At 45.0% G+C, this 26,885-nt stretch overlaps 1 protein-coding gene across 6 annotated transcripts in view; it reads left to right on the forward strand.

The window, feature by feature from the left end:
* The window catches only part of TNRC18 (trinucleotide repeat containing 18), a 968,701-nt gene that overhangs the window by 18,383 nt on the left and 923,433 nt on the right, over window positions 1-26,885 (forward strand). The gene's annotated exons all lie outside the window — the stretch shown is intronic.

Genomic DNA, 26,885 nt, shown 5'->3' on the forward strand with positions numbered 1-26,885 from the left:
CTCGTACGATATAGTTTATACTGCTAGGAGCTATCGGTAATATGGGGAAATATGAGTGCTTGTTACATCGGACTCTGTTCTTCGCTAGACTGACCATACTAAGGAATTGGATATCCCCTAAAGAACCGCAGATAGAGGAATGGAAGGAAGGGTTAAAAACGATGAAAGATAAGGAGTTTAGATGGATGAGGTGTAAGCAGGGTCAAAGAGAATGTAGAAAGATTTGGAATGTATGGTAGACTTGAATCTAATTCATATTAAAATGTTTTTTTTTTCCCCCTCTCTCTGTGCCAGAAGGTGGGGTGGGGTATTAATAATGATTAGGTATACTTCTCGGATGTAAACAAGTATAAGTAAGGCTATTTGGCCTCTTTTTTGATTGGTGTTGTTATGTATATCTGAATCGTATACTGCAGTTTTGTACATTTTATATTTAACCCCTTAAGGACCGAGCCCTTTTTCACCTTAAGGACCGGAGCGTTTTTTGCAATTCTGACCACTGTCACTTTAAACATTAATAACTCTGGAATGCTTTTAGTTATCATTCTGATTCCGAGATTGTTTTTTCGTGACATATTCTACTTTAACTTAGTGGTAAAATTTTATGGTAACTTGCATCCTTTCTTGGTGAAAAATCACCAAATTTGATGAAAAAAATGAAAATTTTGCATTTTTCTAACTTTGAAGCTCTCTGCTTGTAAGGAAAATGGATATTCAAAATATATTTTTTTGGGGTTCACATATACAATATGTCTACTTTATGTTTGCATCATAAAATTTATGAGTTTTTACTTTTGGAAGACACCAGAGGGCTTCAAAGTTCAGCAGCAATTTTGAAATTTTTCACAAAATTTTCAAACTCGCTATTTTTCATGGACCAGTTCACGTTTGAAGTGGATTTGAAGGGCCTTCATATTAGAAATGCCCCATAAAAGACCCCATTATAAAAACTACACCCCCCAAAGTATTCAAAATGACATTCAGTAAGTGTATTAACCCTTTAGGTGTTTCACAGGAATAGCAGCAAAGTGAAGGAGAAAATTCAAAATCTTCATTTTTTACACTCGCATTTTCTTGTAGACCCAATTTTTGAAAGGGGTAAAAAGAAGAAAATTTTTACTTTTATTTGAAACCCAATTTCTCTTGAGTAAGCACATACCTCATATGTCTATGTTAATTGTTCAGCGGGCGCAGTAGAGGGCTCAGAAGGGAAGGAGCATCAAATGGTTTTTGGGGGGCATGTCACCTTTAGGAAGCCCCTATGGTGCCAGAACAGCAAAAAAACACACATGGCATACCATTTTGGAAACTAGACTCCTCAGGGAACGTAACAAGGGGTAAAGTGAACCTTAATACCCCACAGGTGTTTCACGACTTTAGCATATGTAAAAAAAATTATTTTTTTTTTACCTAAAATGCTTGGTTTACCAAAAATTTAACATTTTTAAAAAGTGTAATAGCAGAAAATACCCCCCAAAATTTGAAACCCAATTTCTCCCGATTCAGAAAACACCCCATATGGGGGTGAGAAGTGCTCTGCTGGCGCACTACAGGTCTCAGAAGAGAAGGAGTCACATTTGGCTTTTTGAAAGCAAATTTTGCTCTGGGGGCATGTCGCATTTAGGAAGCCCCTATGGTGCCAGGACAGCAAAAAAAAACAAAACACATGGCATACCATTTTGGAAACTAGACCCCTCGGGGAACGTAACAAGGGGTTAAGTGAACCTTTATACCCCACAGGTGTTTCATGACTTTTGTATATGTAAAAAAAAATTTTTTTTTTTACCTAAAATGCTTGTTTTCCCAAAAATTTTACATTTTTAAAAAGGGTAATAGCAAAAAATACCCCACAAAATTTGAAGCCCAATTTCTCCCGAGTACGGCGATACCCCATATGTGGCCCTAAACTGTTGCCTTGAAATACGACAGGGCTCCAAAGTGAGAGTGCCATGCGCATTTGAGGCCTAAATTAGGGATTGCATAGGGGTGGACATAGGGGTATTCTACGCCACTGATTCCCAAACAGGGGGCCTCCAGCTGTTGTAAAACTCCCAGCATGCCTGGACAGTCAGTGGCTATCTGGCAATACTGGGAGTAGTTGTTTTGCAACAGCTGGAGGCTCCGTTTTGGAAACAGTGGCGTACCAGACGTTTTTCATTTTTATTGGGGAGGGGAGGGGGGCTGTGTAGGGGTATGTGTATATGTAGTGTTTTTTACTTTTTATTTTATTTTGTGGTAGTGTAGTGTAGTGTTTTTAGGGTACAGTCACACGGGCGGGGGTTCACAGTAGTTTCTCGCTGGCAGTTTGAGCTGCGGCAGAAAATTTGACGCAGCTCAAACTTGCAGCCGGATACTTACTGTAATCCTCCGCCCATGTGAGTGTACCCTGTACGTTCACATTGGGGGGGGGGGGGGAACATCCAGCTGTTGCAAAACTACAACTCCCAGCATGGACGGTCTATCAGTGCATGCTGGGAGTTGTAGTTTTGCAACAGCTGGAGACACACAGGTTGTGAAACACAGAGTTTGGTAACAAACTCAGTGTTTTGCAACCAGTGTGCCTTCAGCTGTTGCAAAAGCTACAACCCCCAGCATGTACGGACAGCAGAAGGGCATGCTGGGTCTTGTAGTTATGCAACAGCCGGAGGCATACTACATTGGCTGGGGATGCTGGGGATTGTAGTTATTCAACAGCTGGAGACACACATGGTTTACTACTTAACTCAGTGTGCCTTCAGCTGTTGCAAAACTACAACTCTCAGCAGTCACCGACAGCCAACGGGCATGCTGGGAGTTGTAGTTATGCAACCACCAGATGCACCACTACAACTCCCAGCATGCACTTTAGCTGATTGTGCAAGCTGGGAGTTGTAGTTATACAACAGCTGAAGGTACACTTTTACATAGAAAGAATGTGCCTTCAGCTGTTGCAAAACTACAAGTCCCAGCATGCCCATAAGGGCATGCTGGGAGTTGTGGTGGTCTGCCTCCTGCTGTTGCACAACTACAGCTCCCAGCATGCCCTTGTTGCATGCTGGGAGCTGTTGCTAAGCAACAGCAGGAGGCTGTCACTCACCTCCTGCTGCTGCTCCACGATGCCGCCGCACAGGTCAGTCCCTCGTCGTCTCCGCCGCCGCCGCTGCTCCTGGGGCCCCGATCCCAACAGGGACGCCGGGGATCGGGGTCCCCAGCACCGGGGGTCGTCTTCCCGCACCCGCTCACGTCCTCCGGAAGAGGGGCGGAGCGGGTTGCGGGAGTGACACCCGCAGCAGGCGCCCTGATTGGTCGGCCGGTAATCCGGCCGACGAATCAGGGCGATCGTGAGGTGGCACCAGTGCCACCTCACCCCTGCTGGCAATGGCTGTTCGGGGCCGTCTCTGACGGCCCCGATCAGCCAGTAATTCCGGGTCATCGGGTCACTGGAGACCCGATTGACCCGGAATCTGCCGCAGATCGCTGGACTGAATTGTCCAGCGATCTGCGGCAATCGCCGACATGGGGGGACATAATGACCCCCCTGGGCGATATGCTGGGATGCCTGCTGAACGATTTCAGCAGGCATCCGGCTCCGGCTCCCCTCCGGCTCCCCTCCGGCTAGCGGTGGGGGCCGGAAATGCTCAGGGCGTATCCATACGCCCTCGGTCCTTAAGGACTTGGAAACGGGGGCGTATGGATACGCCCTATGTCCTTAAGGGGTTAAAAGAAATAAAAGATATTTATAAAAAAAAAAAAAAAAAAATGTTCATATATGCAGGACTCATTATAATATGACATTTCACAATATACACCTGTTAATTTTTTTTTAAATTTTCACCTCAAAATAGCCACCACTAGGGGTCGCCTGTCTTTTAGCCAGACAGACTAGTCTAGATTTTACATCATACTAGATACCGTCTGTAAAGCATACCGGTATCCAGTATAGGAGATTTCTATTGTGTATGCAAAACTACAGATAAAGGATGTGTGGACATGCTGGGAAGCTGTAGTTTTAACCCCTTAAGGACAATGGACGTACTCCTACGCCCCCGTTTCCGAGTCCTTAAGGACCGAGGACGTAGGAGTACGTCCTGTCCTTTCCCGGCCCCCTGCCGCTAGCCGGAGGGGAGCCGGTGCCCGATGCCTGCTGAAATCGTTCAGCAGGCATCGCGGCATATCGCCCAGGGGGGTCATTATGCCCTCCCATGTCGGCGATGGCCGCAGATCGCTGGACAATTCAGTCCAGCGATCTGCGGCGATTCCGGGTCAATCGGGTCTCCAGTGACCCGGAATTACTGGCTGATCGGGGCCGTCAGAGACTGGTGCCACCTCACGATCGCCCTGATTCGTCGGCCGGATTACCGGCCGACCAATCAGGGCACCTGCTGCGGGTGTCACTCCCGCACCCGCTCCGCCCCTCTTCCGGAGGACGTGAGCGGGTGCGGGACGTGCACCCCTGGTGCTGGGGACCCCGATCCCCGGCGTTAATGTTGGGATCGGGGCCCCAGGAGCGACGACGGCGGCGGGACTGACCTGTGCGGCGATCAAGCAGCAGCAGGAGGTGAGTGACAGCCTCCTGCTGTTGCTTAGAAACAGCTCCCAGCATGCAAAAAGGGCATGCTGGGAGCTGTAGTTATGCAACAGGAGGAGGCACACCACCACAACTCCCAGCATGCACTTATGGGCATGCTGGGACTTATGGTTTTGCAACAGCTGGAGGCACATTCTTTCTATGGAAAAGTGTACCTTCAGCTGTTGTGTAACTACAACTCCCAGCTTGCACAAACAGCTTAAGTGCATGCTGGGAGTTGTAGTGGTGCATCTGCTGGTTGCATAACTACAACTCCCAGCATGCCCGTTGGCTGTCGGTGACTGCTGAGAGTTGTAGTTTTGCAACAGCTGAAGGCACACTGAGTTAAGTAGCAAACCAGTGTGTCTCCCGCTGTTGCATAACTACAACACCCAGCATGCCCTTCCGCTGTCCGTACATGCTGGGGGTTGTAGCTTTTGCAACAGCTGAAGGCACACTGGTTGCAAAACACTGAGTTTGTTGCCAAACTCAGTGTTTCACAACCTGTGTGTCTCCAGCTGTTGCAAAACTACAACTCCCAGCATGCACTGATAGACCGTACATGCTGGGAGTTATAGTTTTGCAACAGCTGGATGTTCCCCCCCCCCCCCCCCCCCCCAATGTGAATGTACAGGGTACACTAACATGGGCGGAGGATTACAGTAAGTATCCGGCTGCAAGTTTGAGCTGCAGCTAATTTTCTGCTGCAGCTCAAGCTGCCAGCGAGAAACTACTGTGAACCCCCGCCCGTGTGACTGTATCCTAAAAACACTACACTACACTAACACACAATAAAATAAAAAGTAAAAAAACACTACATATACACATACCCCTACAATAAAAATGAAAAACGTCTGGTACGCCACCGTTTCCAAAACAGAGCCTCCAGCTGTTGCAAAACTACAACTCCCAGCATGCACTTATAGACCCTACATGCTGGGAGTTGTAGTTTTGCAACAGCTGGATGTCCCCCCCCCCCCCCCCCCCCAATGTGAACGTACAGGGTACACTCACATGGGCGGAGGATTACAGTAAGTATCCGGCTGCAAGTTTGAGCTGAGGCAAATTTTCTGCCGCTGCTCAAACTGCCAGCGAGAAACTACTGTGAACTACACTACACTAACACAAAATAAAATAAAAAGTAAAAAACACTACATATACACATACCCCTACACAGCCCCCCTCCCCTCCCCAATAAAAATGAAAAACGTCTGGTACGCCACTGTTTCCAAAACGGAGCCTCCAGCTGTTGCAAAACAACTACTCCCAGTATTACCAGATAGCCACTGACTCTCCAGGCATGCTGGGACTTTTACAACAGCTGGAGGCACCCTATTTGGGAATCACTGGCGTAGAATACCCCTATGTCCACCCCTATGCAATCCCTAATTTAGGCCTCAAATGCGCATGGCGCTCTCACTTTGGAGCCCTGTCGTATTTCAAGGCAACAGTTTAGGGTCACATATGGGGTATCGCCGTACTCGGGAGAAATTGTGTTACAAATTATGGGGGGTATTTTCTGCTATTACCCTTTTTAAAAATCTAAAATTTTTGGGAAACCAACATTTTAGGTAAAAATTATTTTTTTTTTTTTTACATATGCAAAAGTTGTGAATCACCTGTGGGGTATTAAGGTTCACATTACCCCTTGTTACGTTCCCCGAGGAGTCTAGTTTCCAAAATGGTATGCCATGTGGTTTTTTTTTTTTTGCTGTCCTGGCACCATAGGGGCTTCCTAAATGTGGCATGCCCCCAGAGCAAAATTTGCTTTCAAAAAGCCAAATGTGACTCCTTCTCTTCTGAGACCTGTAGTGCGCCAGCAGAGCACTTTTCACCCCCATATGGGGTGTTTTCTGAATCGGGAGAAATTGGGCTTCAAATTTTGGGGGGTATTTTCTGCTATTACCCTTTTTAAAAATGTAAAAATTTTGGGAAACCAAGCATTTTAGGTAAAAATTTTTTTTTTTTTTTAACATATGCAAAAGTCGGGAAACACCTGTAGGGTATTAAGGTTCACTTTACCCCTTTTTACGTTCCCCGAGGGGTCTGGTTTCCAAAATGGTATGCCATGTGTTTTTTTTTTTGTGGTTCTGGCACCATAGGGGCTTCCTAAATGCGGCATGCCCCCAGAGCAAAATTTGCTTTCAAAAAGCCAAATGTGACTCCTTCTCTTCTGAGACCTGTAGTGCGCCAGCAGAGCACTTCTCACCCCCATATGGGGTGTTTTCTGAATCGGGAGAAATTGGGCTTCAAATTTTGGGGGGTATTTTCTGCTATTACCCTTTTTAAAAATGTAACATTTTTGGGAAACCAAGCATTTTAGGTAAAACTTTTTTTTTTTTTTTTTTTTTTTACATATGCAAAAGTCGTGAATCACCTGTGGGGTATTAAGGTTCACTTTACCCCTTGTTACGTTCCCTGAGGGGTCTAGTTTCCAAAATGGTATGCCATGTGTTTTTTTTTTTGCTGTACTGGCACCATAGGGGCTTCCTAAAGGTGACATGCCCCCCAAAAACCATTTGTCGCTCCTTCCCTTCTGAGCCCTCTACTGCGCCCGCTGAACAATTAACATAGACATATGAGGTATGTCCTTACTCGAAAGAAATTGGGTTTCAAATACAAGTTAAAAATTTTCTCCTTTTTACCCCTTGCAAAAATTCAAAAATTGCGTTTACAAGAACATGCGATTGTAAAAAATGAAGATTGTGAATTTTCTCCTTCACTTTTCTGCTATTCCTGTGAAACACCTAAAGGGTTAATACACTTATTGAATGTCATTTTGAATACTTTGGGGGTTGTAGTTTTTATAATGGGGTCATTTATGGGGTATTTCTAATATGAAGACCCTTCAAATCCACTTCAAACCTGAACTGGTCCATGAAAAATAGCGAGTTTGAAAATTTTGTGAAAAATTTCCAAATTGCTGCTGAACTTTGAAGCCCTCTGGTGTCTTCCAAAAGTAAAAACTCATAAATTTTATGATGCAAACATAAAGTAGACATATTGTATATGTGAACCCAAAAATGTTTTATTTTGAATATCCATTTTCCTTACAAGCAGAGAGCTTCAAAGTTAGAAAAATGCAAAATTTTCAAATTTTTCATCAAATTTTGGGATTTTTCACCAAGAAAGGATGCAAGTTACCATAAAATTTTACCACTAAGTTAAAGTAGAATATGTCACGAAAAAACAATCTCGGAATCAGAATGATAACTAAAAGCATTCCAGAGTTATTAATGTTTAAAGTGACAGTGGTCAGAATTGCAAAAAACGCTCTGGTCCTTAAGGTGTAAAATGGCCTGGTCCTTAACCTGTTAAGGACATAGGACGTTCTCTAACGTCCCCACTACCTGGGCTTTAATGCCCAAGGACGTTAGAGAACGTCCTGTTGTATTTCCGATCTCTGCCGCTCGCCGGGCAGAGATCGGAACTGGATGCCTGCTGAAATCCTTCAGCAGGCATCCAGGGCAAACGCCGAGGGGGGCCATGCAGGGGGAAATCGCCCTTGCGATCTGCGGCGATACCGGGCTGATCGGGTCTCTGGGACCCGACCGCCCGGTAATTTCGCATGATCCCGACTGTCACAGACAGCCAGGACCATGCTGAAGTATCGGAGCGAGGTGGCAAGCCTGCCACCTCCTCCGATCCCCTGCGATCCGTCGGTTAACTAACCGACCAATCGCAGGAGGGGGGGCGGTTACTTCCTCCCGTCCTGCCCGGCCCCTTGAAGTCCGGAGAGGACGGGAGGAAGACCGGAGGACGCGGCGGGGGACGGGGGAGTGCTGGGGACCGGCCCCGGTACTTACCTCGTCCCTGAAGACCCGGATCCCGGCGAGGAAGATGGCGGCGGCGGCGACAGGTGAGAATATCTTCAGCCGCGGTCGGGCCCTTTACAGCAATGCATGTCGCCGTAAAGCGACATGCATTGCTGTATTGGGACCCTGTAAACTACAACTCCCAGCATGCCCAGACAGCCCTTGGCGTCTGGGCATGCTGGGAGTTGCAGTTTTGCAACATCTGGAGGTCCACAGTTTGGAGACCACTGTGCCCTTCCAGATGTTGCAAAACTACACATCCTCAGCATGCCCTTACTGTCCAGGCATGCTGGGAGTTGTAGTTATGTAACATCTGGCCCTTCAGATGTTGCAGAACTACAACTCCCAGCATGCCTGGACAGTTTTGGCATACTGGAAGTTGTAGTTTTGCAACATCTGGAAGGGCACAGATTGGGAACCACTGTATTAGTGGTCTGCAAACTGTAGTCCTCCAGATGTTGCAAAACTACAACTCCCAGCATGCTGGGAGTTGTAGTTCGGCAACGTCTGGCTCTAAAGATGTTGCTGAACTACTACTCCCAGCATGCCTGAGAATGCTGGGAGTTGTGGTTTTGCAACAACTGGAGGCACACTGGTTGGGAAACATTGTCTGTTTCCTAACTCAGTGTTTCCCAACCGTGTGCCTCCAGCTGTTGCAAAACTATAACTACCAGCATGCACTGATAAACTGTGCATGCTGGGAGTTGTAGTTTTGTAACAGCTGGAGGTCCCCCCCCCTGTGAATGTACAGGGTACATTCACATGGGCAGGGGGCTTACAGTGAGTATCAGGCTGCAAGTTTGCGATGCAGCAAATTTTGCGCGGCAGCTCAAACTCGCAGCGGGAAGTCGCTGTAATCCCCCGCCCGTGTGACTGTACCCTAAAAACACTACACTACACTACCACAAAATAAAATAAAAAGTAAAAAACACTACATATACACATACCCCTACACAGCCCCCCTCTCCTCCCAATAAAAATGAAAAACGTCCGGTACGCCACATTTTCCAAAATGGAGCCTCCAGCTGTTGCAAAACAACAACTCCCAGTATTGCTGGACAGCCGTTGACTGTCCAAGCATGCTGGGAGTTTTGCAACAGCTGGAGGCACCCTGTTTGGGAATCACTGGCGTAGAATACCCCTATGTCCACCCCTATGCAAGTCCCTAATTCAGGCCTCAAATGCGAATGGCGCTCTCACTTCGGAGCCCTGTCGTATTTCAAGGCAACAGTTTAGGGCCACATATGGGGTATCGCCGTACTCGGGAGAAATTGTGTTACAAATTTTGGGGGGATTTTTCTCCTTTAACCCCTTATGAAAAGGTGAAGTTGGGGTCTACAACAGCGTGTTAGTGTAAAAAAATAAATTTTTTACACTAACACGCTGGTGTTGCCCTTTACTTTTCATTTTGACAAGAGGTAAAAGGGAAAAACGCCCCCCAAAATTTGTAATGCAATTTCTCCCGAGTACGGAGATACCCCATAAGTGGGCGCAAACTTCTCTGGGGGCGCACAACAAGGCCCAGAAGGGAGAGTGCACCATGTACATATGAGGTGATTTGCACAGGGGTGGCTGATTGTTACAGCGGTTTTGACAAACGCAAAAAAAAAAAAAACCCCACATGTGACCCCATTTCGGAAACTACACCCCTCACGGAATGTAATGAGGGGTGCAGTGAGAATTTACACCCCACAGGTGTCTGACAGATCTTTGGAAGAGTGGGCTGTGCAAATTAAAAATTTTGTACAGCCCACTGTTCCAAAGTTCTGACAGACACCAGTGGGGGGTAAAAGCTCACTGTACACCTTGTTACGTTCCTCAAGGGGTCTAGTTTCCAAAATGGTATGCCATGTGGGGGTTATTTTGCTGTCCTGGCACCATAGGGGCTTCCTAAATGCGACATGCCCCCCCGAGCAAAATTTGCTCTCCAAAAGCTAAATATGACTCCTTCTCTTCTGAGCATTGTAGTTCGCCCGTAGTGCACTTCAGGTCCACTTATGGGGTACCTTCATACTCAGAAGAGATGGGGTTACAAATTTTGGGGGGTATTTTCTGCTATTAACCCTTGCAAAAATGTGAAATTTGGGGGGAAACACACATTTTAGTGAAAAAAAATATATATTTTTTTACATATGCAAAAGTCGTGAAACCCCTGTAGGGTATTAAGGCTCACTTTATTCCTTGTTACGTTCATCAAGGGGTCTAGTTTCCAAAATGGTATGCCATGTGAGGGTTTTTTGCTGTTGTGGCACCATAGGGGCTTCCTAAATGCGACATGCCCCCCAACCAAAATTTGCTCTCCAAAAGCCAAATATGACTCCTTCTCTTTTGAGCATTGTAGTTCGCCCGTAGTGCACTTCAGGTCCACTTATGGGGTACCTCCATACTCAGAAGAGATGGGGTTACAAATTTTGGGGGGTATTTTCTGCTATTAACCCTTGCAAAAATGTGAAATTTGGGGGGAAACACACATTTTAGTGAAAATTTTTTTTTTTTTTTTTTACATATGCAAAAGTCGTGAAACACCTGTGGGGTATTAAGGTTCACTTTACCCCTTGTTACGTTTCCCAAGGGGTCTAGTTTCCAAAATGGTATGCCATGTGGGGATTTTTTGCTGTTCTGGTACCATAGGGGCTTCCTAAATGTAACATGCCCCCCAAAAACCATTTCAGAAAAACGTACTCTCCAAAATTCCCTTGTCGCTCCTTCGCTTCTGAGCCCTCTACTGCGCCCGCCGAACACTTTACATAGACATATGAGGTATGTGCTTACTCGAGAGAAATTGGGCTACAAATATAAGTATAAATTTTCTCTTTTTACCCCTTTCAAAAATTGGGTCTACAAGAACATGCGAGTGTAAAAAATGAAGATGGTGAATTTTCTCCTTCACTTTGCTGCTATTCCTGTGAAACACCTTAAGGGTTAAAACGCTGACTGAATGTCATTTTGAATACTTTGGGGGGTGCAGTTTTTATAATGGGGTCATTTGTGGGGTATTTCTAATATGAAGACCCTTCAAATCCACTTCAAACCTGAACTGGTCCCTGAAAAATAGTGAGTTTGAAAATTTTGTGAAAAATTGGAAAATTGCTGCTGAACTTTGAAGCCCTCTGGTGTCTTCCAAAAGTAAAAACTCATTAATTTTATGATGCAAACATAAAGTAGACATATTGTATTTGTGAATAAATTTTTTTTTTATTTGGAATATCCATTTTCCTTACAAGCAGAGAGCTTCAAAGTTCGAAAAATGCAAAATTTTCAATTTTTTCAGCAAATTTTGAAATTTTTCACTATGATACGATGCAAGTATCGACAAAATTTTTACCAATAACATAAAGTAGAATATGTCACGAAAAAACAATCTCGGAATCAGAATGATAGGTAAAAGCATTCTAGAGTTATTAATGTTTAAAGTGACAGTGGTCAGATGTTCAAAAAACGCTCCGGTCCTAAGGTGTAAAATGGCCTGGTCCTTAAGGGGTTAAGGGGTTAAAACAGCTGGAGGCAACACTGCTCTAACACAGTTATTTACAAACATTGCAGCTTCAGTTTTTACTAAACTAACTAACTCCCAGCTGAAATAGTCAAAGCTTTCTCTGACTCCTGAATGACAAAGAAGTTGATCGGACATTCAGGAGTCTGTGAAAGATAAATGACACACATAGTGACAGCTATGCTGATTAGCATCCAGCTTTGCTAGGAGAAGATAAAACAGATAGAACATGTATTCATAAAAATGCTGTACTTTTATCTAAAAAATCCTTGCACTCATTTTTTTATAGATCTATTCTTATATTTATACATTTTATCCTGTTATGAATTCACCATAATGTCTTCTGATTACTGCAGGCAAGCTCCAAGTATCTTCCTCTTACACATGACACAGCATAAAACCAGAGAGGAAAGGGTTACAGAGTAGAGAGTACTGATTGGCTGACTGCACAGGCTTGCTCCTGTGAGGGAGACAGACTGACACGCCCCCTCCAGCCTGCACAATGAAAAAGTAACTCGCCAGCAGATAAATGCTTATATCTCTGGATATATAGATCCGAGACACATAAAAATTATATGCACATGATCAGGATTGGGTCCTGAATAACATATCACTTTTTTTCTTTTTTTTTTGCACTATGACAGGTACGCTTTAACCCCTTAAGGACCAAGGACGTACCGGTACGTCCTTGGTCCTGCTCTCCTGATATAACGCAGGGTTACACAGTAACCCCGCGTCATATCACGGCGGGCCCGGCGTCATAGTGAAGCCGGGACCCGCCTCTAATAGCGCGCAGCGCCGATCGTGGCGCCGCGCGCTATTAACCCTTTAGCCGCACGCTCAGAGCTGAGCCGCGCGGCTAAAAGCGAAAGTTGCCGGCTAGCTCAGTCGGGCTGTTCGGGATCGCCGCGGCGAAATCGCGGCATCCCGAACAGCTTACAGGACAGCGGGAGGGCCCCTACCTGCCTCCTCGCTGTCCAATCGCCGAATGACTGCTCAGTGCCTGAGATCCAGGCATGAGCAGTCATGCGGCAGAATCGTCGATCACTGGTTTCCTATGAGAAACCAGTGATCAATGATGATCAGTGTGTGCAGTGTTATAGGTCCCTGATGATCAGTGTGTGCAGTGTTATAGGTCCCTGATGATCAGTGTGTGCAGTGTTATAGGTCCCTATGGGACCTATAACACTGCAAAAAAAAAAGTGAAAAAAAAAAAAAGTGAATAAAGATCATTTAACTCCTCCCCTATTAAAAGTTTGAATCACCCCCCTTTTCCCATAAAAAAAAGTGTATCACCGCGTGCGGAAATGTCCGAATTATAAAAATATATCATTAATGAAACCGCTCGGTCAATGGCGTGCGTGCAAAAAAATTCCAAAGTCCAAAATAGTGCATTTTTGGTCACTTTTTATATAATTTAAAAATGAATAAAAAGCGATCAATAAGTCCAATCAATGCAAAAATGGTACCGTTAAAAACTTCAGATCACGGCGCAAAAAATGAGCCCTCATACTGCCCCATACACGGAAAAATAAAAAAGTTATAGGGGTCAGAAGATGACAATTTTAAACGTATTAATTTTCCTTCATGTAGTTATGATTTTTTCAAGTATAGTTCAGAAAAATCCAGTTCGCTCCACCAATGCGCCCCCGACACGGATCCGCACCCAGCCCGGTGCTCGCGAATAGAGGTTACACTAAACGTACTTTATCCAGAGCCAAAACTATTGTTGCTAAAAAGGACCGTTCTCGTCTAATTTCTCCACCTATTAACTGTTCACAACACAGTCGCTCTAACTTTCAGAACAAACCGGTCATAGCACTCACTTATTCTCCCCAATTTACACAGGTCAAGAACATTATCAATAGACACCTCCATTTCCTGAGACAGGATGAAACTGTAGCAAAAATATTATCTAAAGGTTGTCACATAGTCCCAAAAAAGGCAAAAACCCTGGGAGATATTCTTTCCCCTAGCTTGGTATTGTCCAACACAGTTAATAGAAATAACTGGTTGAGTAATAGAGGATTTTTTAAATGTGGCGGTAGGATTTGTAGAACTTGTAATTATGCTAAATTATGCACACAATTTTCCAATGCAGAGCAAACCAAAAATTATCAGATAAAAGATTATATTAATTGTAACCACCACAATGTAGTCTATGTCATTGAGTGTTCGCAGTGCCAACTTAAATACGTAGGCTCCACTTCTAGGAAACTTAGGGTCAGAGCGCTGGAACATCTCAATGACATAACCAGCAATGCCGTAAGAAACCGATCGGCAGCATCTTTACATTTTAAAACTGTACATGGTGGCCACATTAACTATTTTCAAATTTATGCTATAGAACGTGTTCACATAGGACCCCGTGGTGGTTGTGTGCGGCGAAAATTGTTGGAACGTGAGGCATTTTGGCAATTCACTTTGGGCACCAGTGCACCCAAAGGTCTGAATTTAAAGAGAGAATTGCTGTTCCATTATTAGCGCCGCAGTCACACACACACGTTTGTTCCATTTTCACAGCGGATTATAACTGGTGTACATTTTATGTTTTTTTTTCATATCACCATGTTGTTTTCCTGTGTTGTACAAGCCATTTGTGCAAAATTGCATATTAGTGTATTGTTTTTAGCTTCTTGTACTTTTACTAACATTTTGTCCATGTTTTGTATTAGTATCCTCCTCTGCACTGTTGTCAGCGGTCCAAGTGTAGTTTAATTGGTGGTTAACTCTCCACCCACTACCTGGTCGGTATTTAACTGACACCTGTGCAGATGGATGACATCACTGACGAAGGGCGCATGCGCCTGAAACGCGTCTGTTCTGCTGGTTGCTTTTACTGCTTTTACTGTGAGTTCTAATAAAGTCTGGATTTCTATTGACCCACGCTGGATCATCTCCTCTTCTTGTTTGAGTTATGATTTTTTCCAGAAGTCCGACAAAATCAAACCTATATAAGTAGGGTATCATTTTAATCGTGTGGACCTACAGAATAAAGATAAGGTGTAATTTTTACCGAAAAATGTACTACGTAGAAACGGAAGCCCCCAAAACTGCGTTTTTTTTTTTCAATTTTGTCGCACAATGATTTTTTTTTTCCGTTTCACCGTAGATTTTTGGGCAAAATGACTGATGTCATTACAAAGTAGAATCGGTGCCGCAAAAAATAAGCCATCATATGGATTTTTAGGTGCAAAATTTAAAGAGTTATGATTTTTTTAAAGGCAAGGAGCAAAAAACGAAAATGCAAAAACGGAAACCCTCCCGGTCCTTAAGGGGTTAAAGAAAAGGAAAGGATTAATAAACACATTTTGGTAATGGCACGTCTGAGCTATCAAAATATAATGTTAATGATCCTGTATATTGAACTGTGTAAGGGTTTAAAAAAAATGGCTGTGTTCTTAACCCCTTAAGGACGCAGCCCTTTTTCACCTTAAGGACTGAGCACTTTTTCGCAATTATGACCACCGTCACTTTACAAATTAATAAGGCGAAAACGCTTTTACCGAATATTCTGATTCTGAGATTGTTTTTTCGTGACATATTCTACTTTATTTTGGTGGTAAATTTTCGGCGTTACTTGCATCCTTTTTTGGTGAAAAATCCCAAAATTTCATGAAAATTTTGAAAATTTAGCATTTTTCTAACTTTAAAGCTCTCTAATTGTAAGGAAAATAGATATTCCAAATAAATTTTATTTTTCTTCACAAACACAATATGTCCACTTTATGTTGGTATCATAAAATGGACATACTTTTGCTTTTTGAAAAAATTAGAGGGCTTCAAAGTAGAGCAGCAATTTTCAAAAATGTCATGAAAATTGCTAAATCTGAAGGGACAGATGTTACAGAACTACAACTCCCAGCATGCCTGGGCAGTCGAGGCATGCTGAGAGTTGTAGTTTGGCAACATCTGGAGGGCTACTGTTTGGGCACCACTGTAACAGTGGTCTCCAAACTGTGACCCTCCAGATGTTGCAAAACTACAACGCCCAGACAGCCTTTGGCTCTCTGGGCATGCTGGGAGTTGCAGTTTGGCCCCCCTAGTGGTTGCCACAGTAAAGATCGATTTACTTTCACTTTCAATTCCCCCCCCCCACTGTGGATTCCCTACCTGATAAGGATCCTGCAGGCTCCAGCGAAGATCCCAGGTCCCCAGGCATCTTCTCCTGCAGGTACGGCCTCCATCTTCTTTCCAGAGCCCCTTGACTTCCAGGGGCGGGCAGAACGGGGGTTGCCATGGCAACCCCCTGTCCTGCGCTGCCATTGGTCAGAACTCCGTTCTGAGTAATGGCAGGGGATAGGAGGAGATCGCAGCTTTGCGATCTCACTCCAATCCTTTAGGCTGATCGGGGTTGTTGCTGACAACTCCGATCAGCCCTATTTTCCGGGTGATCGGGTCACCAGAGACCCGATCAGCCCGGAATTGGAGAAAATCGCATGTCTGAATTGATATGCGATTTTCTCCGATCGCCGACATGGGGGGGGGTCTCAGGACCCCCCTGGGCGATGTGCCAGGGTGCCTGCTGAATGATTTCAGCAGGCATCCGGCTCCGGTCCCCAACCGGCTAGCGGTGGGGACCGGAATTCCCAAGGGCGTATGGATACGCCCTGCGTCCTTAAGGACTCGGAATGCAGGGCGTATCCATACGCCCTGCGTCCTTAAGAGGTTAAAGGAGATATGCAGCGCACAACAATTGCTTTTCCCATACAGCAGAAACAAGTTATATAACTTTCCAATATACTTGTGTGGTGTCCTGCTACCGTATTACATACGTTACCTTGTGGTGAGGTCCCCAAAGTCAGAGTCCATAGGAACAGTGGGGGTCCTCTTCCTTAGTTAACCCCTCGTCACCCCTCAGTTAGCTAGAATTTATGTATATATAAATGTAAAGCTGTTTATTTAATAGGACCTGCTGGTCATGTGACCGGTTTACAGAACTCTCTGGTTTTGCTAAAGGACCTTTTGGTGCTTCTAGTCAGGTGATCACCCACAATCCACTGTAACGGTGAGTGACAGCTGATATGGACCAATCCAAAACGGCCAGCCCCTGCCTATATAAGGGAGCTTAGCCATTTTGTCTGAGCTCTTTTTCCTGCGCTGCCAAGCAAGCAGCATCATTGCACTCTTGTTCCTGTGCTGCCAAGCAAGCAGCATCATTGCTCTTGGGTTGCTGACTCTGGACAAGGTAGGACTTCCACAGCTTACAAGACAATTACTAGGCCTAGGCCTGCGCTAGAGACGGATAATTCTTACAAATCCCCGCTATCTCCGCAAGATCTCTGGACCTAATCTAACCCCTAAATCCAGCGGATCTATGCGAGTACAATCCTCCTAATCCTGAGAACTTTCTGGTCCTAAGCAACTGTTAGTCACTGCTGTGCTGTCTATATAGATTCTGTTATCGATACTGCATGTACAGAAAATCTTCAGTAAAGTTCCTGCAAGTTTTAAGTTCAGCACTGCTGTGGACAATCCATTTATTTTACACTCACCTATTGCTCTTGGGAAGGGTGGCGATAGGCCCAGCATCACTACAGACATTTAACCCCCACCCTGGCATCACGAGTGACAAGGGTTAACGGTGCCCTTTATTATACAGAACCGCATCACCCCAATTACCCGACATCACCCCACAAGGCTTTCCACACCGTGCTTTACCACGCTTGCATATTTCTGTCTTTCACTGTTCATCTGTAATTCCTTCCTGAGCTGTGTACAGGAAGCTCAGTTGTTCTTCCAGCTACTGTGACTTTCGAGCTCATAGAGCTGCATTACGCAGCCATATTAAGCTCGGAACGTCACTATTGCCCACAATGCACCAGGAGGGTTTTCTCCCTCCCGTCCCCCTCCTGTTCCAGCCTGAAGAGCCGCCCCATATAAATATTCATTTGGCCATCCCTGATAGGATGAGCTTTGCAGCCTCCTGTGTGGCCACTGTAAACCCCCCCTCCCCCAGTCAGCCAGCCAGCTCCGAAAAACCCGATCGCCACCGGCATTCTTTATGCTAGTATAGCAGGTGCAGTGGTCTGCAATCTATGTGTCTCCAGCGGTGGCATAACTACTACTCCTAAATTCCCGGATCGGGATCGGGTTTTTCGGAGAAGATCACGATCCTCTCCGGCATTCTTTATGCTATTATAGCATGCACAGTGGTCTCCAAACTATGTGTCCCCAGCATTGGCAAAACTACTACTCCAACATGCCCGGACAGACTTTGACTTATAGTTTTGCCACTGCTGGACACACAACACTGTCCCCTGTGCGCCCCCCCCCATGCCCTTATCAAGCAGGGAAGCGAATGGCATCAGCCTGCTGACTCCCGGTGGGTGAATCTCTGCAGCGCCAGCCAAATTCCCCACCAGGAGCCCCAGCTGGTCACATGTCCAGGCAGAGATTCCTTCCCCACTGGCTGGTGGGTGAGCGCTGATGCCGCCCGCTTCCCTGCCTGATAAGTGAAGATCCCAGGGGATCTCAGGAGTGAGATAGTAGCATAGTTCATAAGGTTGAAAGAAGACCAGAGTAAATCAAGTTCAGTGTATAACCCTAATGAGTCCCTACAGAGGAAGGCAAAAAACCCTAATACTAGAGGTAAAAATTCCTCCCCGCTGCGATCTGTCCCTCTGTGCTGGTACTACAACTCCCATCATGGGAGTTTTAGTACAAGCGCTGCAGCAGACTCCTTGCAGCGGAGGGATGTGCAGGAGCCATTCCTGTCGCCCCTCAGTGTTGCAGTGATACTACTACCACCACCATTATGGACCAAAATCTGGTCCATGATGGTGGTTGTAGTAACACCACAATGCTGAGGGATGTCAGGAATGGCTCCTGCACATCCCTCCACTGCGGGAGTCTGTTGCAGTGCTTGTACTACAACTCCCATGATCAGAGTTGTAGTACCAGTGCAGAAGGACAACTCCCATCATTCCCAGATATCATTTGCCTGTCTGGAAATGATGGGAGATGTAGTTTAGCAACAGCTGGTGGCTGTACCTCTGTGTTGGTACTATTACTTCCATCATGTTTGGAATTACTGTTGTTTTTATTGGCGTTCTCCCCAGGGGAGATCGCCCAATATGTACTTACCTTTTTTTTCCGTATTTTTCTTTTCTTCTCATTTCAGATACGTGTATGCAGAGGACTACTTCAGATTCAGTGGACTATGTCGATGACCAGCGGTCTCTTTTTATATTTTTTATATTTTAATAAAATGGTAAACGAGGGCTTGTCGGGGAGTGTTTGTGGAATAAAAAAAATTTAAAACATGGGTTATGTTTATTTTATTTATTTTACAGGCTTAGTAGTGGAAGCCGTCTTATAGACTGAGTCCATTACTAAGCCGGGCTTAGGGTTAGCACCAAAACCAGCAAGCGCTAACCCCCAACTATTACCCCGGTACCCACCGCCCCAGAAGTGCCGGGAAGACGCCCGGAGTGTCAAATATGGCGCTCTTGGGCCTATTCGGTGACAAGCTGGTGTTATTTAGGCTGCGGAGGGCCAGAAACAATGGTCCTCACCCACCCTGGTAACATCAGGCTGTTGCTGTTTGGTTGGTATCTGGCTGATACTGATAATACGGGGAACCACACACATGTTTTTTTTTTTTTTTTTATTGTTTAAAAAGATTTATACATACATTTTGAGTTTCCATTATTTCATTCTCAGCCAGATACCAACCAAACAGCAACAGCCTGACGTTACTAGGGTGAGGGATGACCATTGTTACTAGCCCTCCCCGGCCTAAATACTGGCTGTGGCTACCAGGGTAATAATTGAGGGGTTAGTGCCAGCTGGTTTTGGGGCTAATGCTAAGCCCTGGCTTAGTAATGGACTCACTCTATAAGAAGACTTAAACTACTAAGCCTGTAAAATAAAGAAAGAAAACACAACACGTGTTTAAAAAATTGTTTTATTCCAAAAACACTCCCCCACAAGCCCTCTTTAACCATTTTATTAAAAGATAAAAAAAAAAAATACTGGTTATCGACATAGTCCCCTAATCTGAAGTAGTCCTCCGCATTCACGTATCTGAAGATATACCTGAAAAATGGGTTATTACAATTTATAAATAGAACAAAGGAAAGTGCTCCATTGTGTGATAGCATCATGTAAATTAACAGAATTTCAAGTTCTCGCCAGTGGTTGTTGTACTGAGCCATATACAACAATGGTAAAAGCTTCTAAGGCAGTATTAGCTAGGATCCAGCAGCCACTCCTAAGGCAAATTCAGCAACCACTCAAACACCTCCAAGGAAATCTCAGGACCAAGCAAGGCGCATGGATCTCGTTGAGGGATAAGATAGTTTATTACCCACAGTGCAACGCATTTCGTGGAAGACCGCTTCATCAGGCATATTGGGAACAGAAAGGGTGCATGGTATTTGTACAACACCATTTAACCCTTAAATAGACAGTACATCAAGAGTAACAAAATATAATACAAATACAAAGATATATGCATAGCAAATTAAAAAGTGTATCCAAACAAGAATTCACCATAAATAGACAAATGTACACCTAGAAAATATAATATAATATATATTAAAAATAAAACATATAAAAACGCCAAATGCTACCTTGCGTCTTCAATGGATTCATTAAGACCACACAGAAAGAGCATATCCAACAGGACTCTCTATTAATCGATTTCTGAAATCTGTTGTGTACATGAGAAGGGATCGTTTCTATGATTACCAGATTTAACTTCTTAAGGACCAAGGACGTACTGGTACATCCTGAGTCCTTTCCCTTTCTATAACGCACATCATAGCGGGTCGGGCCTGGCGTCTAACAACGGCCAGGACCCGTGGCTAATCGTGCGGCAGTGATCGCGGTACTGCGCGCTATTAACCCTTTAGATGCGGCGTTCAAAGTTGAACGGCGCGTCTAAAATGAAAGTGAAACCATGCCGGTTAGCTCAGGGAAATCGCGGCATCCCGAACCGCTTACAGGACAGCCGAAGGGTCCCTACCTGCCTCCTCGCTGTCCGATCGCCGAATGACTGCTCAGTGCCTGAGATCCAGGCATGAGCAGTCAAGCGGCAGAATCATCGATCACTGGTTTCCTATGAGAAACTAGTGATCAATGTAAAAGATCAGTGTGTGCAGTGGGAGCTATAACACTGCAAATAATAAGTGAAAAAAAAGTGAATAAAGATCATTTAACACCTCCCCTATTAAAAGTTTGAATCGCCCCCCTTTTCCCATTTAAAAAAAAAAACTGTGTAAAAAAATAAATAAATAAATAAACATGTGGTATCGTCGCGTGCAGAAATGTCCGAATTATAAAAATATATCATTAATTTAACCGCACGGTCAATGGCGTACGCGCCAAAAAAATTCCAAAGTCCAAAATAGTGTATTTTTGGTCACTTTTTTATATCATGAAAAAATGAATAAAAAGTGATCAACAAGTCCTATCAATACATAAATGGTACCGCTAAAAACTTCAGCTCACGGCGCAAAAAATGAGCCGCATACCGACCCATAAGCGGTAAAATAAAAGTTATAGGGGTCAGAAGATGACCATTTTAAACGTATACATTTTCTTGCATGTAGTTATGATTTTTTTTCAGAAGTACGACAAAATCAAACCAATATAAATAGGGTATCATTTTAATCGTATGGACCTACCTACTACTAAAGTGTCATTTTTTACCGAAAAATTTACTGCGTAGAAACAGAAGCCCCCAAAAGTTTCAAAATGGCGTGTTTTTTTTTTCCAATTTTGTCTCACAATGATTTTTTGTCGATACTTGCATCATTTCTTGGTGAAAAATTCCCAAATTTGATGAAAAATTTGAAAATTTTGCATTTTTCTGACTTTGAAGCTCTCTGCTTGTAAGGAAAATAGACATACCAAATAAATTTATATATTGATTCACATATACAATATGTCTACTTTATGTTGGCATCATAAAGTTTGCATGTTTTTTCTTTTGGAAGACATCAGATGCCTTCAAAGTTCAGCAGCAATTTTGCAATTTATCGCGAAATGTTCTAAATTAGAATTTTTCAGGGACTAGTTCAGGTTTGAAGGGGATTTGAAGGGTCTTCATATTAGAAATACCCCATAAATGACCCCATTATAAAAACTGCACCCCTCAAAGTATTCAAAATGACATTCAGTAAGTGTGTTAACCCTTTTGGTGTTTCACAGGAATAGCAGCAAAGTGAAGGAGAAAATTCAAAATCTTCATTTTTTACACTCTCATGTTCTTGTAGACCCAGTTTTTGAATTTTTACAATGGGTAAAAGGAGAAAAATCCTCTCGAAATTTGTAACCCAATTTCTCTTGAGTAAGAAAATACCTCATATGTAGATGTAAAGTGTTCGGTGGGCGCAGTAGAGGGCTCAGAAGGGAAGGAGCAACAATGGGATTTTGGAGAGTGAGTTTTTCTGAAATGGTTTTTGGGGGGCATGTCACATTTAGGAAGCCCCTATGGTGCCAGGACAGCAACCCCTCCCCCCCCACATCGCACACTATTATGGAAACTACACCCCTCAAGGAACGTAACAAGGGTTACAGTGAGCCTTAACACCCCACAGGTGTTTGACAACTTTTTGTTAAAGTTGGATGTGTAAATGAAAAAAAGAAAAATTTTCACTAAAATGCAGTTTTTCCCCCCAAATTTTACTTTTTTACAAGGGGTAATAGGAGAAAATGCCCCCCCCCCCCCAAAATTTGTAACCCCATTTCTTCTGAGTATGGAAATGCCCCATGTTTGGACGTCAAGTGCACTGCGAGCGAACTACAATGCTCAGAGAAGGAGCACCATTGAGCTTTTAGAGAGATAATTTGTTTGGAATGGAAGTCGTGGGCCATGTGCATTTAAAAAGCCCCCCCGTGGTGCCAGAACAGTGGACCCCCCCCCCCCCCCCATGTGACCCCATTTTGGAAACTATACACCTCACGGAATGTAATAAGGGGTACAGTGAGCATTTACACCCTACTGGCGTTTGACAGATCTTTGGAACAGTGGGCTGTGCAAACAAAAAAATTACATGTTTCATTTTCACTGACCACTGTTCCAAAAATCTGTCACACACCTGTGGGGCGTAAATGCTCACTGTACCCCTTGTTACATTCCGTGAGGGGTGCAGTTTCCAAAATGGGGTCACATGTGGGTATTAATTTTTTCCCGTTAATGTCAGAACCGCTGTAAAATCAGCCACCCCTGTGTAAATCACCAATTTAGGCCTCAAATGTACATAGTGCTCTCACTCCTGAGCCTTGTTGTGCTCCCGCTGAGCATTTTACACCCACATATGGGGTATTTCCATACTCAGGAGAAATTGCGGTACAAATTTTGGGGGGCTTTTTTTCCCCTTTTAACTTTTGCGAAAATAAAAAGTAAAGGGCAACACCAGCATGTTAGTGTAAAAAAAAATTTTTTTACACTAACATGCTGGTGTAGACCCCAACTTTTCCTTTTCATAAGGGATAAAAGGAGAAAAAGCCCCCAAAATATGTAGTGCAATTTCTTCTGAGTTTGGAAATACCCCATATGTGGCCCTAAACTGTTTCCTTGAAATATGACAGGGCTGCAAAGTGAGAGAGCGCCGTGCGCATTTGAGGACTAAATTAGGGATTGCATAGGGGTATTCTACGCCAGTGATTCCCAAACAGGGTGCCTCCAGCTGTTGCTAAACTCCTAGCATGCCTGGACAGTCAGTGGCTGTCCAGAAATGCGTGGAGTTGTTGTTGTGCAACAGCTGGAGGCTCCGTTTTGGAAACACTGCCGTACAATAAGTTTTTTTCATTTTTATTGGGGGGGGGGGGGACAGTGTAAGGGGTGTATATGTAGTGTTTTACTCTTTATTAGGTGTTAGTGTAGTGTTTTTAGGGTACATTCACACTGGCGGGTTACGGTCAGTTTCCCGCTAGGAATTTGCGCTGCGGCTCATACTTGAAGCAGGAAACTTACTGTAAACCTGCCTGTGTGAATGTACTCTGTACGTTCACATGGGGGGCAAACCTCCAGCTGTTTCAAAACTACAACTCCCAGCATGTACTGACAGACCGTGCATGCTGGGAGTTGTAGTTTTGCAACAGCTGGAGGCACACTTGTTGGAAAACCTTCAGTTAGGTTCTGTTACCTAACTCAGTATTTTCCAACCAGTGTGCCTCCAGCTGTTGCAAAACTACAATTCCCAGCATGTACTGATCACAGAAGTTATGCAACAGCTGGAGGTACGCAACTACAACTGTTTGCTGTTTGGGCATGCTGGGATTTGCAGTTTTGCAACATCTAGAGTGCTACAATTTAGAGACCACTGAACAGTGATCTCCAAACTGTGGACCACCCAGATGTTGCAAAACTACAAATCCCAGCATGCCCAGACAGCAAACAGCTGTGTGGGCATGCTAGAAGTTGTAGTTTTGCAAGATCTAGAGGGCAGCATAGAGATCACAGTGCAGTGGTCTCTAAACTGTAGACCTCCAGCTGTTGCAAAACTACAAATCCCAGCATGCCCACACAGCAAACAGCTGTCTGGGCATGCTGGGAGTTGTAGTTTTGCAACATCTGGAGGGCTACAGTCTTGAGATCACTATAGTGGTCTCAGACTGTAGCCCTCTAGCTGTTGCTAGGCAACTTACCGTCTTCCGTCACATCCAGGGAGCAGTCCTCTTCTGCCTCCCGCCGATCACTGTCGCTCCGCTGCCTCCGGACAGGTAAGTGGACGTCGGCGCCCGGTCCTCTTCTTTTTCCCCGTTCTGGCACACCTATTGTGGGTGGGCAGGAAGGGGAAAACGAAAGTAAAGCCCCCCGCCCCCGATCTGCTATTGGCGGTTGCGTCTAGACCACCAATAGCAGGAATAGGAGGGGTGGCACCCCTGCCACCTCACTCCTATCACTTCAGGGGGATCGTGGGTGTCTTAGACAACCGCGATCCCCGTTATATTCCGGGTCACCATAGACCCGTATGACCCGGAATCGGTGAAAATTGCAAGTGTGAATTCACTTGCGATTTGCGCCGATCGCCGACATGGGGGGACCCCCCCCCCCCCCCCGGGCATTTGCACGGGGTGCCTGCTGATAGATATCAGCAGTCACCCCGGTCCGGTCCCCGCGCGGCGGGGACCGAAATTCCCACGGGCATATGGACACGCCCTTCGTCCTTAAATGGGCACTGTCACCAACTTTATTTTTTGATATGTTGTAGTACTCATGTACTACAAAATATCTCTAATATACTTTTATTTTTTTATTTTTTTTTATTTAAAATTGTTTAATTTTCATTTGAAAACCTGCCACTAGGGGTCTCCCTCCTAGTGGCTGGCTGCAGCCTGGCTTGACGTCACGCCTGAAAAAGGACCAATGCAGCCGGGCATCGGTCCTTTTTATTCAGCCTGCGCTCGCTCCCTGCCTGTCAATCAGACAAGCAGGGAGCGAGCGCATTGGCTCCCCGGCCACTGGCTGGGAGGCCACTCCTCCCGCACATCGCCGCCTCCGCCTCGTCGACGCCGCCGCTGTCCCTGCACGCCCGCTGCCAAACTCTGCAGTAAGTGTAATTGGGGGGGGAGGTTGGGGTTGTGATGGAGAGAACGGGGTATGGCGGGGGGGGGAGACGGAGGGGACGGGCTAGCGCCACATGTAACTAAGTTTGTCTACACAGGGTGCCTCCAGCTGTTTCAATACTACACCTCCCATTGTAGTGATGAAATAGCTGGAGGCACCCTGTGTAGATGAACTAAGGGCGGAAGTCCCCCCCAGCAGGCATCTGTGACGTGGTGCCTGCTGGGGAAGTCTGTCTGGTAGTGAGCACACTGCCAGGCAGACAAAAAGCATTTTTAATATAGTAAAAATAAAAATTAAAAGCAGGGAGGGGGTTAGGGATAGATTGGCAATAGGCAGGGACAGAAAAAAAAATAGGATGGTGGGAGCTACCCTTTAGGTACCAGGACGCAAGGGCGTATGCATACGCCCTTCGTCCCCAACAGGTTAAACTAGGGACTGGGGGGAGGGAACCTACAACATAGAGGGGGAAGATGGTGTAGATAGAGAGGGGGGACTTATTAACCTCTTCAGGACATAGGGCATATGGATACGCCCTTCATTCCGAGTCCTTAAGGACCGAGGGCGTATCCATACGCCCGTGGAAATTCCGGTACCCACCGCTAGCCGGTTGGGGACCGGAGCCCGATGCCTGCTGAAATCGTTCAGCAGGCATCCCGGCATATCGCCCAGGGGGGTCATTATGCGGGGAGTTGTAGTTTTGCAACAGCTGGAGGCACACTGGTTGTGAACACTGAGTTAGGTCACAAACTCAATGATACATAACCAGTGTGCCTACAGCTGTTGCAAAACTAAAACTCTCAGCATGTACAGTCTGTCGGCACATGCTGGGAGTTGTAGTTTTGCAACAGCTGGATGTTCTCAACCCCCCCCCCCAATGTGAACGTACAGGGTACACTCACATGGGCGGAGGTTTACAGTAAGGATCCGGCTGCAAGTTTGAGCTGCGGCAAATTTTCTGCCGCAGCTCAAGCTGCCAGCGAGAAACTACTGTGAACCCCTGCCCGTGCGACTGTACCCTAAATACACTACACTAACAAAAAATAAAATAAAAAGTAAAAAACACTACATATACACATACCCCTACGCAGCCCCCCTCCCCAATAAAAATGAAAAACGTCTGGTATGCCACTGTTTCCAAAATGGAGCCTCCAGCTGTTGCAAAACAACAACTCCCAGTATTGTCGGACAGCCGTTGACTGTCCAGTCATGCTGGGAGTTTTGCAACAGCTGGAGGCACCCTTTTAGGGGAATTCTACGCCAGTGATTCCCAATGTCCACCCCTATGCAAGTCCCTAATTTAGGCCTCAAATGCGCATGGCGCTCTCACTTTGGAGCCCTGTCGTATTTCAAGGCAACAGTTTAGGGTCACATATGGGGTATCGCCGTACTCGGGAGAAATTGTTACAAATTTTGGGGGGTATTTTCTGCTTTTACCATTTTTTAAAATGTAAAATCTTTGGGAAAACAAGCATTTTAGGTAAAAATTTATTTTTTTTTTTTTTTTTTTTA

Source organism: Hyla sarda, chromosome 8, assembly GCF_029499605.1.
Source record: "Hyla sarda isolate aHylSar1 chromosome 8, aHylSar1.hap1, whole genome shotgun sequence".
Lineage (NCBI taxonomy): Eukaryota > Metazoa > Chordata > Amphibia > Anura > Hylidae > Hyla > Hyla sarda.